We start from the raw sequence: 15428 nt of genomic DNA, 5'->3' as shown, positions 1-15428 counted from the left end.
TTTAACAGAAACCCTTGAGGCACATCATCATCATCATAGGCAGTCCCTCGGAATCGAGGAAGACTTTCTTCCATTCCTGAAGTGAGTTCTTAGGTGGCTGAACAGTCCGATACGAGAACTACAGCCGCTGTCACAGGTGGGACAGACAGTCGTTGAGGGAAGGGGTGGGTGGGACAGGTTTGCCGCACGCTCCTTCCGCTGCCTGCGCTTGATTTCTGCATGCTCTCGGCGACGAGATTCGAGGTGCTCAGCGCCCTCTCGGATGCACCTCCTCCACTTATGGCGGTCTTTGGCCAGGGACTCCCAGGTGTCGCACTTTATCAGGGAGGCTTTAAGGGTGTCCTTGTAACGTTTCCGCTGCCCACCTTTGGCTCATTTGCTGTGAAGGAGCTCCGAGTAGAGCACTTGCTTTGGGAATCGTGTCTGGCATGCGAACTATGTGGCCTGCCCAGCAGAGCTGATCGAATGTGGTCAGTGCTTCAATGCTCGGGATATTGGCCTGGACGAGGACGCTGATGTTGGTGCGCTTGTCCTCCCAGGGGATTTGTAGGATCTTGCGGAGACATCGTTGGTGATATTTCTCCAGCGACTTGAGGTGTCTGCTGTACATGGTCCATATCTCTGAGCCATACCGGAGGGCGGGTATTACTACAGCCCTGTAGACCATGAGCTTGATGGTAGCACATCACAGGATTAAGAATGCCACATTGTCGAAACTATTTGTTACTATACTAAGTCCATCTTCTTGTATCTATACAGAGACTAGTAAGATGCAAAACAATTCCTCTAGCAAGCATTTTCCATTTTTTGCAATTGATTCCACCATGCTAGAAAAAGCACAGTTGTCTTTCCCACTTCCTCATTTAGAAAATCTTTTTTTGTTTTTTGGGTTCCTGTGTTACACGTCATTCCACAGTTGAAGAGGGTTGGAAAGCAACTTCAGCCCAGGTTTTGGCCTGCAGCACTCTGTTATCAGCTGCTCAGAGAAGTTTTATAAAAACAACCAGGTGACCCATGCAGAACCTACTAGCCTCCACTTCACTCTACTCTTATCGTCCTCTGATGGCACAATTGAGAAAGTATAAACTCGAGATTATCCTGAACTCTGCTGCCCATGTCCTAACTCATACCAAGTCATGTTCACGCATCACTCATGTGCTCGCCGACCTATATAGGAATTTGGTACTGCAAAGATATCCTCTGAAGCAGAAATTTTACAGTACCTTCCTCCGGGATAACGGACTTCAGTTATGTGGAGAAACTAAATGTCATGTATTCAACCAGCATTGTAACCCATGTATAAACTGACCTAAGTTGGACACTGTGAGAACACTGACCACTAGGTGGTGAACTTGTGGGAGACACTCCTAACCTAGACCTTCAGATATAAAAGGGGAAGCTCCACCCACTTCCATCACTTGAATGCGATGAAATAAAGGACAGGTCACAGACTGACCTTCTCTCAAGCATGGGCCTCGTGTGCATTTATACTGTATAGTAAGGACGTATCAATGGCGACGAGAAACTGGGATTTAAACCACGCGAGCATGGTCACTAGCAGAACAGACGAGAGGTACTGTGTTAAGGAATGGTTGGGACAGAAATCCAACATTGTTAAAGCAGCACACAGTTCTCCAGGCAGACATGGGCAGTCGGGCATGCCCCAACATGTAGTCGAACCCAGAGGGGGAGTTCGACAGAGACAATGGCAAGCTGAACGGCGATTCACGCCATTGCAAGGGACAATGTGGCCAGTAATGGGGCCATCAACACCTGTTAATGGCGCACTCAAGGACAGTCACAGGGGCAGTCAGGGACGATCGACTGGCAAGGGACCTTATGTTTCAAACAGCAGCTCATGCTGGAGGCGTGGAGGCACACACTCAGCCGGAGTTTGCAGAGGTGAGCAAAATACCTGCAGAAATTGTAGAAATGAATGCTGGGGGAAATCGCTGGAAGCTGAAGTTCAGTGAGTTCATGTGGGGCACGTATACAGTTCATACATCAGGACGCCACCGATAATGATGAAAGTGCTCCTCAATGGCATCCCAGTATCAATGGAGCTAGACACGGGGGCCAGCCAGTCCCTGATGGGTATCAAACAGTTCGAAAAGTTGTGGGCGTCCAAGGCCAGGAGGCCAAAATTATCGCTGATTGACGCACAGCTACGGACATACACAAAGCAGATCATTCCGGTGCTAGGCAGCGCCACGGTAGTCGTGACCCACAAAGATTCGGAGAACAAACTGCCACTCTGGATTGTCCCGGGGAACGGTCCCGCACTACTGGGGAGGAGTTGGCTGGCTGTCATGAACTGGAAATGGGGTGATGTCAATGCAATTTCCTCTGTGGAGCGAGTATCATGCTCACAGATCCTGGACAAATTTGACTCATTATTTCAACCCGGCATTGGCACTTTCATGGGGGCCAAGGTAGTGATTCACATAAACCCAGATGCCAAGCCGGTACACCACAAGGCCAGAGCGGTGCCGTACGTGATGCAGGAAAAGATAGAAGGCGAATTGGACCGCCTGCTGAGGGAAGGCATCATCTCGCCAGTCGAATTCAGTGACTGGGCGAGCCCGATTGTGCCGGTGCTCAAGGCGGATGGGTCGGTCAGGATATGTGGCGATTACAAGGCCACCATCAATCGGGTGTCACTCCAAGACCAGTACTAAGAGCAGAGGACCTCTTTGCGACGCTATCCAGTGGCAAACTTTTTTCAAAATTGGACCTGACCTCAGCTTACATGACCCAGGAGTTGGCGAGTGAGTTGAAGAAGCTGACCACCATCATGACACACAAGGGGTTGTTTGAGTACAACAGATGTCCGTTCGGGATTCGCTCGGCCGCCGCGATCTTCCAACAAAATATGGAAAGCCTCCTCAAGTCGATTCCAGGGACGGTGGTTTTTCAGGACGGCATCCTCATTACGGGTTACGATACTGAAGAACACCTCCACAACCTGGAGGAGGTGCTACGCAGACTGGACTGGGTAAGGCTGCGACTGAAAAAGGCGAAGTGCGCCTTCCTAGCTCCAGAGGTAGAATTCCTGGGGATGAGGGTAGCAGCAGACGGGATCAGCCCTACTGCGTCCAAGACGGAGGCAATCCAGAGAGCACCTAGACCCCGTAACACGACGGAGCTGCTTTCAAACCTGGGGCTCCTGAACTATTTTGGTAACTTTCTTCCCAAATTGAGCACGCTGCTAGAGCCGCTACACGTGCTCCTATGCAAAGGTCGCAAATGGGTCTGGGGGGACAGCCAGGAAAAGGCTTTTAATAGAGCGCGCAATTTGTTATGTTCCAACAATCTGTTAACGCTATATGACCCATGTAAGAAACTTGTGTTAACGTGTGATGCGTCGTCCTATGGTGTCGGGTGTGTGTTGCAGCATGTCAATGCCAAGGGTCAGTTACAGCCGGTAGCTTATGCCTCCAGAAGTCTGTCCCAGGCAGAAAGGGGCTGCGGGATGGTAGAAAAGGAGGCGCTCGCATGTGTATATGCGGTAAACAAAATGCACCAGTACCTGTTTGGCAGGAAATTTGAGCTGGAGACAGATCACAAACCCCTAACGTCCCTTTTGGCCGACAACAAGGCCATAAATGCAAACGCATCGGCCCGCATACAGAGGTGGATCGAGTGTGACATTTTAAATTCAAGCACATCCTCTGCCACGGTAGAAAGTCTACGGGCAATGTTCGCTGCCCACGGTCTACCGGACATCTTGGTCAGCGACAATGGCCTGTGCTTCACAAGCACTGAATTCCAGGACTTCATGGCAGGCAATGGAATTAACCATGTTAGAACGGCACCGTTCAAGCCGGCCTCAAACGGCCAGGCAGAACGAGCAGTGCAGATAATCAAACAGGGGGTGCTCAGAATCCAAGGGGGTTCCCTACAATGCCGCTTATCACGCCTCCTGTTGGCCTACAGATCCCGACCACATTCACTCACAGGCGTTCCACCCGCAGAGCTGCTAATGAAAAGGACGCTCAAAACCCGGTTATCCCTTATACACCCCACCATGAAATAAATTGTCGAGAGCGGGCGCCAGTCACAATATGACTACCATGACAGAAATGCGAGGGCGCGATGTATTGATGCAAATGACCCTGTTTTTGTCCTCAACTACGCTGCAGGGCCCAAATGGCTCGCAGGCACTGTGGTTGCCAAAGAGGGAAATAAGATTCTGGTAGTTAAACTTACCAATGGACAAATCTGCCGCAAACATGTGGATCAAACAAAAAGGAGATTCAGCAACCCCATAGAAGAAGCAGAGGAAGAACACGATGTAGAGTTCACTCCACCACAGGTGACCGAACACAGGAACCAAAGGGAGGAGAGCCCAGTCACTGTGGGCAGTCCGGACAGGCCTGAGGCACTGCAAACAGCAGACACTCAGGCCAGCGCCCAACAACCGGAGCCCCAACTCAGGCGCTCTACAAGGGAGCGTAAACCACCAGAGAGACTCAACCTGTGATCCCAATAAGACTTTGGGGGGGAGGTGATGTCATGTATTCAACCAGCATTGTAACCCATGTATAATCTGACCTAAGTTGTACACTGTGAGAACACTGACCACTAGGTGGTGAACTTGTGGGAGACACTCCTAACCTAGACCTTCAGATATAAAAGGGGAAGCACCACCCACTTGCATCACTGGTGTGCTATCAATTAAAGGACAGGTCACAGACTGACCTTCTCTCAAGCATGGGCCTCGTGTGCATTTATACTGTATAGTAAGGACATATCACTAAAGAAGCTAGGATTGTTCCCCATAGATCAGAGATGGTTAAGGGGAGATGTGGGGGTGCTTTGATGGCCAAATGTGAGCAGTCGATGATGCCCTGCACCTGTGGGAAGCCTGCCAGAGTCCAAGCCAGGGCCACAAGCCGAGCGCCTGTTCAGTAACACTGGCAACATCAATGGCAAAGTTTACATAATTGGCTGATTTGTTGAACATGGCATCAATCACCTGGGTGATGCATCTGTGGGCGGCCAACTGTGAGATCCTGCAAATGTCTGCTGTAGATCCCTAGAAGGAGCCCGAGGTGAAGAAGTTGAGGGCAGTGGTGACTTTGACAGCCACTGGTAAGGAGTGTCCACCAGGTCCTCTGGGCAGCAGATCTTGTTCCAACAAGCTACAAATGTCTGCAACAACCAGGTGCCATAACCTGAACCTCCTAAAGCACTGCTTCACAGTCATGTTGAAGAAGCTGATACCTTGCGTTGGGATATTTCCTCTGGCAAGGTGCCCCCTCTCTCCTGTGGAGCATCAGGTTGATGAGGAGAATGCTGCTGGTATTGGTGCTGCTGCTGCTGCTGGTGTTGTTGGTGGTGGGACTCAGCTTGGTCTAATTCTGACGTCCAAGGTGAGACACCAAAAGCAGCGCCCATGCTGACCTAATAGATGGCAGGTCAAGTGGAGATCAGAGGCACAATCCCTCAATGTTCTGATAGTGACTAGCAATATGGTGAGAGTGTCTTGCAAGGTCCTTCCAGAGATCTACAGCAGACATTTGCAGGATCTCGCAGTTGGCCGCCCATAGATGCACCACCCAGGTGACCGATACCATGTTCCACAAGTCAGCCAATTATGTAAACTTTGCCACTGCAGAAATGATCTGCAAGCTGCTGACAGCTAAATCTCTGCAGAAAAAGCAATCAACAAGAGCCTTTCCATTAGCCAAGTAACCAGGTGTGAGGTGTGAGTATTTGTGTGATCTTTTTCAGCAGTCACTTAATGGACTCACACAATGGCCACTGAGCTCCGCCTCACCATCTCAGGCGAGGTTCCCGAAGTGCGTGTGTCCCGTGCGTAAAAAGTTAAAGCCAAAACCTGATGTTAAAGCGCCATTTAAGGCTCTCTCAACAAGCAGTTAAGCACCTCAATGAGGTCGCCTGCCTCTGCCGAGGGTCCGTGACGCACCTCGAAACATGCCCGAGTTAAATGCAGAAGTCGGTGGGATGACGAGTTCCCGACACACTGGCAATTTCTGCAAATTTATCTCGCGACCCGGCCCCAAACCCACACGCTCGGCACTGGGAAAATTCCAGCCGAAGTGAATCTGAACTCAACCAACTTGAAGCTATTCTTACTTATCCAAATTTAACAAGTACAGAACAATCTGAAGATGGGACATGACCTCAAACTAGGCCAAGCCAATAAGATGATAGATGATCCCTAAAGATCCAGGCCACAAAATTCCTGGGATTCTGTTCCACTGGTGCAAGTACAGCAGAGCGGAACCATTGCTCGCCCCAGCTGCAGGCTAGAAACCCTGCCCTAATTCCCAGGAAAGGCTCCTTTGTATGGCAGGATGGGCAAAGGCACCTGCAAGAGCACATCCGTGGCACTGCCCCTCATCTGACCTTGTAAGATGGAGTTGCCATTAGCCACTCTGCCTAAGGTCCTCCGAGGCCCATTGGGGTCAAAGAAAAGTACATACCTTTTAGAGTATTTGATTATCTTAGTCTGGTTAAGGAATGAGCTCTGGACTGAGGCCTTTTAAGGATGGAAATTCCAGGACAGCCCAGGAAATCCCTGACATACACCTCTCCCCACCTCTTGTGACGGTGGAAAAATCCACTTATTGAAAAATGGCTGTCCCAAAAAGATGGGCAGAACCCCCATATTCTGTCACAAATTCCACCAGTGCCCTCTCCACCCTTAAAGCTAGAATTTTGGGGTTGCTATACACTACTCCAAAAGAACTTAGGGGCCGATTTTCAGCAGCCCACCGCCCGCTGCCGCTGACTGCCGCCTATTCCCGCTGACATTCCTCCTGCAGATCCGCCCAGCGCCACTTTAGGGGTGGCCTGGAGCGGTCGGGAGGGGAGAGCCGCCGGGAAGCGCCCGCTGACGTCAGCGGACGGCTGAGTGGCCCAACTGAGCTCCCGCCCGCCGGACTCCCAGATTCCTGTGGGCGGGAGTCGGCGACAGAACGGGGGTGGACCTCTGGCTGCAGGCTGGTCTGTCCCGGACGGTAATTCTGAAGAACCTGAAAAATAGGTAAGTGAACATTTTTTTTTTAAATTTTCAACACGACTTACCGTGTTGAAGGTCTTCAGAGAGTTTTTGTATTTTTTGTGTGTGATTTTTTTTTTCAGGTGTTCGACCCTCCGTGGGCCCGACTCCATCCTCGGCGGCACTTGGGCGGCAAGCACCTCTGCCGCCGAGAATGAGACTTCCCGCCCGCTGCCGCCCAGATTGGCGGCGTATGTTTTCCATTTGCCGTCCGCCGACCTTCGAGGGACCTTCTTCATGAATATCCCGCCCAAAGTATCATCCGGTACCTCGGCAGCACTGTGGGCGGCACTTGGGCAGGCGGAGGCCTTGCTGAAAATTGGCCCCTAGATCTGTAAATTATGGAGATTGCAATTTCAAATGTTCAAATTCAATTGACTTTGTTCAGACCCAATGAATACCTTTAGGCATATCAAGGCAAAAAGTCCATTAAAAATACAGGGGTACGACCGAATCAGAACATTTTCATAGCAATATTCTTGCTTCCATTATACTGAAAACATTAGTCTGAAAATGATTGCTGGCAATGTTATTGTAAAAACGCTTATATCAAATTCTTCTCTCTGCTATTTTGACAGATAATAACCCATTTGTTTTGTGCCAGAGCATAAAAGTGATTTTCTGTTATTGTGCACAAAAATATATGCAGATTTTATGATAAAATAAAAATCTTGTGAAATTATTGAATGTCTTACAATGCCATCTTTATCCTTCATTCAATTTCAATTAAAATAAATATATTAATTGCATAGACTAGCATCGTATATCACTGCTTGTGGCATCACTATATGATATATACATAGTTATGAGAAACAACTATCTTAGCACAGCATGCTTTAAAACGCCCACCAAGAATAATGAGAGGGGATCTCATAGAAACATATCAAATTCTGACGGGACTGGACGGTTGGATGCAAGAAGAATGTTCCCGATGTTGGGGAAGTCCAGAGCCAGGGGACACAGTCTAAGGATAAGGGGTAAGCCATTTAGGACCGAGATGAGGAGAAACTTCTTCACTCAGAGAGTTGTTAACCTGTGGAATTCTCTACCGCAGAGAGTTGTTGATGCCAGTTCGTTAGATATATTCAAGAGGGAGTTAGATATGGCCCTTATGGCTAAAGGGATCAAGGGGTATGGAGAGAAAGCAGGAAAGGGGTACTGAGGTGAATGATCTGCCATGATCTTATTGAATGGTGGTGCAGGCTCGAGGGGCCGAATGGCCTACTCCGGCACCTATTTTCTATGTTTTTATGTTTCTTAGTTTGGAAATTCACTGCTTCGTGTGGGTCTGAGGGGTGCAGAGTAGAAAGGTCTGAGGTATGATCCGTGTTCTATGCTGAGACTCAGTTAGAGTAATGGTGGGACACTGGGCTAGGAAGATCACAACTCATTGACTCCTACTGGAAAGTGTGCATTTGTAGCCATCTCAGGCAGAAGAAAATTCTTAGGTTTGATATGCGATGGGCACTGAAAAGAATATGAAACTATTGTGAATATTTACTTTATGGCCTCAATCTTTCGCTCGGCGTATGGCGAGCGGAAGTGTGGCAGGGCAGGAATTCCGCCGCTTGCAAGGGTGTGCCTTGTCCGCAGCCAATTTTTCAGCTTCAGGATCATTTAAATCATTTACGCAAGCTCGACAACCTCCACCATGGTGTCTGGAGTGGGAGAGGGGGCAGATTGGCTGTGGTAGGCACCAAGGCTGTATGCAGCATTGAATGGCAAGTGGCCTCTGTGCTGCCTTGTACAGTGTAAACATCAACATTTTATAAACAGCATCTAAACCAACACTATCAATCATTTGGTGACTGATTGCATATCACCATTTAAATTTTAATTGGGCTCCCGCCACCCTTGGCAACATGCATCTTCTGAAGTTAATGGAACACAAAAGTCACAATAGGTTTTTAATCGAAACATTCATTTCTTTCTCACTCTCTCTCTCAAACACACTAAATATATATGTCTCGGCAATAAAGCTTTGACATTTCTCTTTTTGTTTTTCAAAATTATTTGAAGAAAAGCCATTGAATATATAAAGTGCTAGAAACGAAAGAAAAATATTTCATCAATATAGCTGACTGAACAGTACTGACAGATCTTTGGGAGAAATTAGGCACTTTGCATGTGCTTAAACTGAGGCTTGAGGTCTTCAAGTAGATACGTTAACGAGTGAGTGCATTAGGAGATACAAAAGATAATTCAGTGGTTAAACTTAATCATGTCTCTGTAAAATACAGATATATATTTGAAGGGGAAAAATTGCAGGGCTATGAGGAAAGAGCAGGGGAGTGGAACTAATTGAATAGTTCTTTCAAAGTTAAATTATATCAAATCATACTGCACAGGCCATTCGACCAATTGTGCCGTATGATTCGATGTAATTTATTGTGTTGTTATTTTGTTTAATCCTTATTTGACATGTTAAACATTTCACTTACTGAGAACAAATGGGAGATAAAAAATTAAAGAGAGCATTTTGAGGGATTTATGGGAAGTGATGGCCAGACTGTGCAGTCACAGGGTGATATACTCTCAGTATAAAATAACAGCAAGTGGGGCTGAAATTGCTTCTTCCGATAAGGCCTCTGGCAGTTGCCTTGTTCAGAGCGCGATTGAGTGCTAGTGGGCTCGGATCTTCAATCTCGACAACGCAGAGGCCTCATTGTGGAGTTTCTGCTTGCAGAGGCCAAGTAAATGGGCTCAGTGCTGGCAGCAGAACATCTCCTGCACATTGTGCTGGGCAGGGAGGCACGCCAGAGAAGGTGGCGCCATCTCCAATGGCTCCAGAGGCAGCGGGCAAGGGACACAGCACACATGGCTGCCCAACATGCAGAAGACCATGGAGATGGCAACAGACCTCAACCCAGAGAGGTGGCCCAGGAAATACATGCCGTCAGCAGGAGGGTGTAATGACTCAAGAGTCTGGTTACTGTAAACTCACTCAGGTGCAACCTGATCCATCTTTATTCCAGCCCAAGAGTGCCAGCGTGACAAAGACACCCAGCTTATATACAGGTGACCAAGCACACATGCCACATGCCCGATGACCTCCCACCGCAGCGTCCTCTGGTGTCTGGTGACCCCCAAGCATTAATACTTAACAGAGGGTCAGGTACATTGACCCTCCGCATCAGATAGTGTGCGAAATCGAGAGAAGGCAGGATGCACAGGAGGCAGATACTTGCCAGCAGCAGGCTGCAGAGGGTAAGGAGCAGCAAGAGCATGAGGGAGAAGGCAATGAGGCAGCTGCCATAGGAGAAGGCCCTATCGTGCAAGGGTCTGCAGGCAGCAGTTTTCGTTCATCATCATCATCATCATCATCATAGGCAGTCCCTCGGAATCGAGGAAGACTTGCTTCCACTCTTAGCATGAGTTCTTAGGTAGCTGTACAGTCCAATACAAGAACCACAGTCTCTGTCACAGGTCAGACAGATAGTCGTTGAGGGAAAGGGTGGGCAGGGAGCCTGGTTTGCCGCAGGCTCTTCCCGCTGCCTGCGCTTGATTTCTGCATTCCTTCGGCGACGATACTCGAGGAGCTCAGCGCCCTCCCGAATGCACTTCCTCCACTTAGGGCGATCTATGGCCAGGGACTCCCAGGTGTCAGTGGGGATGTCACACTTTATCAGGGAGGCTTTGAGGGTGTCCTTGTAACGTTTCCTCTGCCCGCCTTTGGCTCGTTTGCCGTGGATGAGTTCAGAGTAGAGCGCTTGGTTTGGGAGTCTCGTGTCTGATGCGGACTATGTGGCCTGCCCAGCGGAGCTGATCAAGTGTGGTCAGTGCTTCAATGCTGGAGATGTTGGCCTGGATGAGGACGCTAATGTTTGTGTGTCTGTCCTCCCAGGGGATTTGCAGGATCTTGCGGAGATATCGCTGGTGGTATTTCTCCAGCGACTTGAGGTGTCTACTGTACATAGTCCACGTCTCTGAGCCATACAGGAGGGCGGGTATTACTACGGCCTTGAAGACATTGAGCTTTGTGACAGTTTTGAGGGACTGATCTTCAAACACTCTTTTCCTCAGGCGGCCGAAGGCTGCACTGGCGTACTGGAGGCGGTGTTGGATCTCATAATCAATGCCTGCTCTTGTTGATAGGAGGCTCCTGCGATAGGGGAAGTGGTCCACGTTGTCCAGGGCCACGCCATGGATCTTGATGTTTGGGGGGCAGTGCTGTGCAGCGAGGACAGGCTGGTGTAGGACCTTTGTCTTACTAGTGTTTAGCGTAAGGCCCATGCTTTCATACACCTCGGTAAATACGTCGACTATGTCCTGGAGTTCAGCCTCTGTGTGTGCACAGACGCAGGCGTCATCCGTATACTGTAGCGAACATGGACCTGACGGAAGACCAATGTCTCTGGAGACTTCGATTCTGGGAGGATATCGTGTGGGAGCTGTGTAATCTCCTACAGCCAGACCACCAGCCTCAGACAAGGCTGAGGATAGCTCTGACCGTCGCAACCAAAGTGACCATAGCACTCAATTTCTATACCACTGGATCTTTCCAAGCTGTTACAACAGACATCTCCAACATTTCTCAGTTCGCCGCACATAGCTCCATCCGTCAAATGACAGATGTTCTCTATAAGAGAAGGAGGGATTACATTTCCTTCCCGATGAGCAGGGAGAAGCAGTTGGAGCAGCAGACAGGATTTGTGTGCATTGCGGGCTTCCCCAGGGTTCAGGGCACCATAGGCTGCATCCACATCGTATTGAGGGCGCCACAGAACAATCCCGAGATGTTCAGAAACCGCAAGGGGTTCCACTCCCTCAATGTGCAGCTGGTATGCGACCACCACTAAAAAACATGACAGTTGATGCCTGGTATCCTGGCAGCAGCCACGATGCTTGCAGCCTGCGCCAGACGGTATGTCCGACGTCTTTGCTGGTCCAAACCAGGATTGCGGCTTGCTCCTTGGAGACAAGGGCTACCCATTGTGCACTTGGCTTCTGACTCCTCTTCGCAACCCCAGGACTGTTGCGCAGCAAACCGACAATGACTCATTCAGCCATCAGGTGCTTAATTGAGCAGTGCATCAGGATCCTTAAGCAGAGGTTCCGTTGCCTGGATCACTCTGGTGGGGTGTTGCAGTACTCGCCTGAGCAGGTGTCCCTATTCATGGTCGTCTGCTGAATGCTTCACAACCTGCCAATCATGAGGGCACAACCATTGGTGGACGAGCCACCAGTACCACCTGAGGACGAGGACCAAGAGGAGGAGGACCAGGAGGAGGAGGACCAGGAGGAGGAGGACCAGGAGCACGACGCGCACAAGGAGGAAGCGGCGTCGGAGGAGGACCAGGATGCGGGTCGTCGGCCACACAGGAGGCGGGATTTCCATCCAAACCCTACAAGGGAAGTGCAGACCCATCTCATTGTTGCTCGTTTCCAATAAGTTCATGCCCACTTGACCCTTTATTTTTGCATCTCCATAGCCAACCCAATGAGCCCTTTCACACATCATTGCCCACAGTGAAATGAGAGACCTGCACAGATATTGAAACACAAAATAAAAGACTTACGACACAAAAAAAAAAGATGCAAAAAAACATACAGATAAGCATTTATCATGTGCATTTGCTTATAAGTCCTCTTACACAAACCTATTCTCAAACTACACCGCAGTGTCTCCCCTGTGGCTGCATCATGGGTCTGGGAAGGCTGCTGTGTTTCAGGTATAGAAGCTACAGATGTCCTTCTAGGATGCCCTCGACCAGCTCTGGCCCTGGAAGGACCGGCTGCAGATTGGGCAGCACCCTCCTCAGGATTGGCTGGGACCATTCCATGCTTGGTGGCAATGGCGGAGTAACAGGTCTGGGCTCAGGACTGCTGTGATCCTGAGAGAGCACATCATCAGGTTCCTGGTCCGAGGAGCCTGTGCCACTCCCCCGGGACAGCACCAAACCATCCCCACCAATCTAAGGGAGCAACGTTCGGTGGGGTGGCGCGGCGCAACACCGGAAGGTCCCCCGTGGACCCAGCCGCGATAGCAATGATCAGATCTCACGTGGTATGCAGCTGAGACTGCACGAGAGCAGGCACAGTCTCGATGCCACCAGAGACGACAGCAGTAAGATACTCCGTGGCCTGTTGCCCAGAGTGCATAAGAGCATTCTGAGCTTCCAGGGGAATGGCCATCCTCTCCAAAGCAGCACTCAGACGCTCGTTCCCTTCTGCCTGTGCTATAATGGCAGCTGCCACATCACCAAAGAGACACGGCATCACAGCTGGATCCGCACAGTCACTCTGGGAGTCCACCATCGTCTGCATACTGGCAATGATGGGCTCGATGGTGTGCGCAGAGCTGTCCACAATGCGGGAGGTAGAATCCTCCATGCTCCTGACACCCTTGCCATTGCTCCCAACATCTGGAAATGCATGGCCTCCACCCTCCTTTCATAAGCCCCAACATTGATGGGCTCGTCTGAGTCCTCTGCAGCAGAACTCACATGTGAATTTGACCCCCGGAGAAATGGCTCCCAAGATTGCCTTTGCCCTTGACCATGCTGCAGCCCACTAGGCCCTGTGCATCACCCAGTGCAGACCCCTCTGCTAAATCTAACATTACCTGTGTATTCCCAGTATCTGAGCTGGCGTGTGTGACTGTAGGAAGCAGTGACGCGCTGCTGCCTCCCGCACTGTGGACAGTTCTGCGCACACCATGGGGTCCATATTGCCAGTGTGCAGACGATGGTGGACTCCCAGAATGACCGTGCGGATCCAGCTGTGATGCCTTGTCTCTTTCAGGGAGAGATGGCATTAAAGGAAGGCCTTCACTTACCAAAACTGCCCCCAGCAGGATCCACACGACCAGCAGCCACAGGGAAGACAACATGTGGGCCCGCTAGCCTCTGCACCCTTTCATCCAGAGGAGTGAGCTGCTGAATATCTGGCTCGCCATCACCAGTCCTCTGTTGCTCTAAACGGTTGTGAGAAACCTTCGCCTGCAATCAAATAATGCTTACTGAGTAGCATTGTCCTGAGGCCTCAGCAATGAGTGCAAGTGTGGGTCCATCACATGGAGGTGTAAGCCTGACATGAAAGGGAGCCTCCATTGCAAAAACGCACACATATATATATACAGGCCTCAGCAATCAAAAGCTGCGTCAGTGACTATATAGTGAAGGTTGGAAACAAGAGAAGGTGAAGGAGAGGCTCGCAGATGTAAGGTGAAGAGTTGGGGGAACATGTACTCACTTTCATCAGGCGAATTATGTCGTTGAACCTTTTGCGGCATTGGGTCGCGTGCGTTCATGGATGGCAGTCCCCGAGGCCCCCACAGCGATCTCGCTCCAGGCATTAACGAACACAGCGCGAGTTGGTCTGCCTGTGTCGGGGTAGAGAATGCGCCTCCTTCCCTCCACAGCCTCGATGAGGGTCTTGAGTTCCGCATCAGAAGATCTGCTGGCTCTCCTCGCTCTTTCCTGGATTAGCCATGCCTTCGCAAGAAACGGATTCCCAGCTCAGGGCCTAGCTGCAAACCCAGCCCTTTAAGGCGGCCAGGGAGCAGCTGGTTCATTAGCAGTAAATCGGCACCAGCTGTATTTCGCGGCCCAGTCACCCCACACCCACACCGCTGCAAACTGCCCATTCCCGCCACCAATACTGCTCCGCTCCTTTTTTCAAGCCAAAATGCTGAATTTTCATCTTATGGCCACATCCACTGCGGGGGCTAATGAACGGCAAAAAGCGGTAGGTGTGTCTCGTTTCAGGCAGAGGACAATTTCGGCCCCAGTGTGTGTGGCATATTTAACACAGTGGCACCTACAGGAGTAACAGGTACTGCAGGTACTTCTAAAGGGCTGTATCTTGCTGGCATCTCGCGACATAAGTCGTTAGTTAGGCTTTTTCCTGCACCCTTCAGCCTGAACATTTTTTTGCACTGTAACTTACTGGAAATATGAGTTGATAATGGTGTGGCAAAGGTAACAGGGCATCTGAGACCTTCAATAACGGTGGGACCGGGCGCGGCGAGAGGATCGGCTTCCGCCATATTCGGGGGGGGGGGGGGGGTGGGAGGTTTGCGGCGGCGGTATGGCGTTGGGCCCCGATCTCCTTCGCCTGGTGATCGTGACTTCATCGGCGTGCACAGCGCCCCGGTGTCATCCCACACCGCGCCTTCGGTTCTGCCCTCTGCAGCATCGCCAAGCGAAAACACCGGCAGCTGCAGGAGGCATTCACCAAGAGACCAGATACTTCGCGGGGGGAGATGTTTAAAGGCGAGGTGGCTGAGGTAAGCAAAAGAAAAATTTCAATCCTCTCTCTCAATTTTTTTTCCTTGTTTCTTACCCGCGATCGATCAGCCCGGCACTCTGCTGTGGTGCATCGAGCTGATCAAGCCAGATCACGGCTGCCGTCGGGTAGAAGGTAAGTTTTTCCTTTACAGAGCCTGCCGCGATGG

General features: G+C 50.3%; 1 protein-coding gene across 1 annotated transcript in view; it reads right to left on the bottom strand.

The window, feature by feature from the left end:
- The window catches only part of LOC139276696 (cadherin-related family member 3-like), a 113786-nt gene that overhangs the window by 40509 nt on the left and 57849 nt on the right, over positions 1–15428 (bottom strand). The gene's annotated exons all lie outside the window — the stretch shown is intronic.

The sequence above is a fragment of the Pristiophorus japonicus genome, chromosome 12 (assembly GCF_044704955.1).
Source record: "Pristiophorus japonicus isolate sPriJap1 chromosome 12, sPriJap1.hap1, whole genome shotgun sequence".
In the NCBI taxonomy this organism is placed as follows: domain Eukaryota; kingdom Metazoa; phylum Chordata; class Chondrichthyes; family Pristiophoridae; genus Pristiophorus; species Pristiophorus japonicus.
The sequence above is the reverse complement of the archived record's forward strand: the minus strand, read 5'-3'. Positions and strand labels throughout refer to the sequence as shown.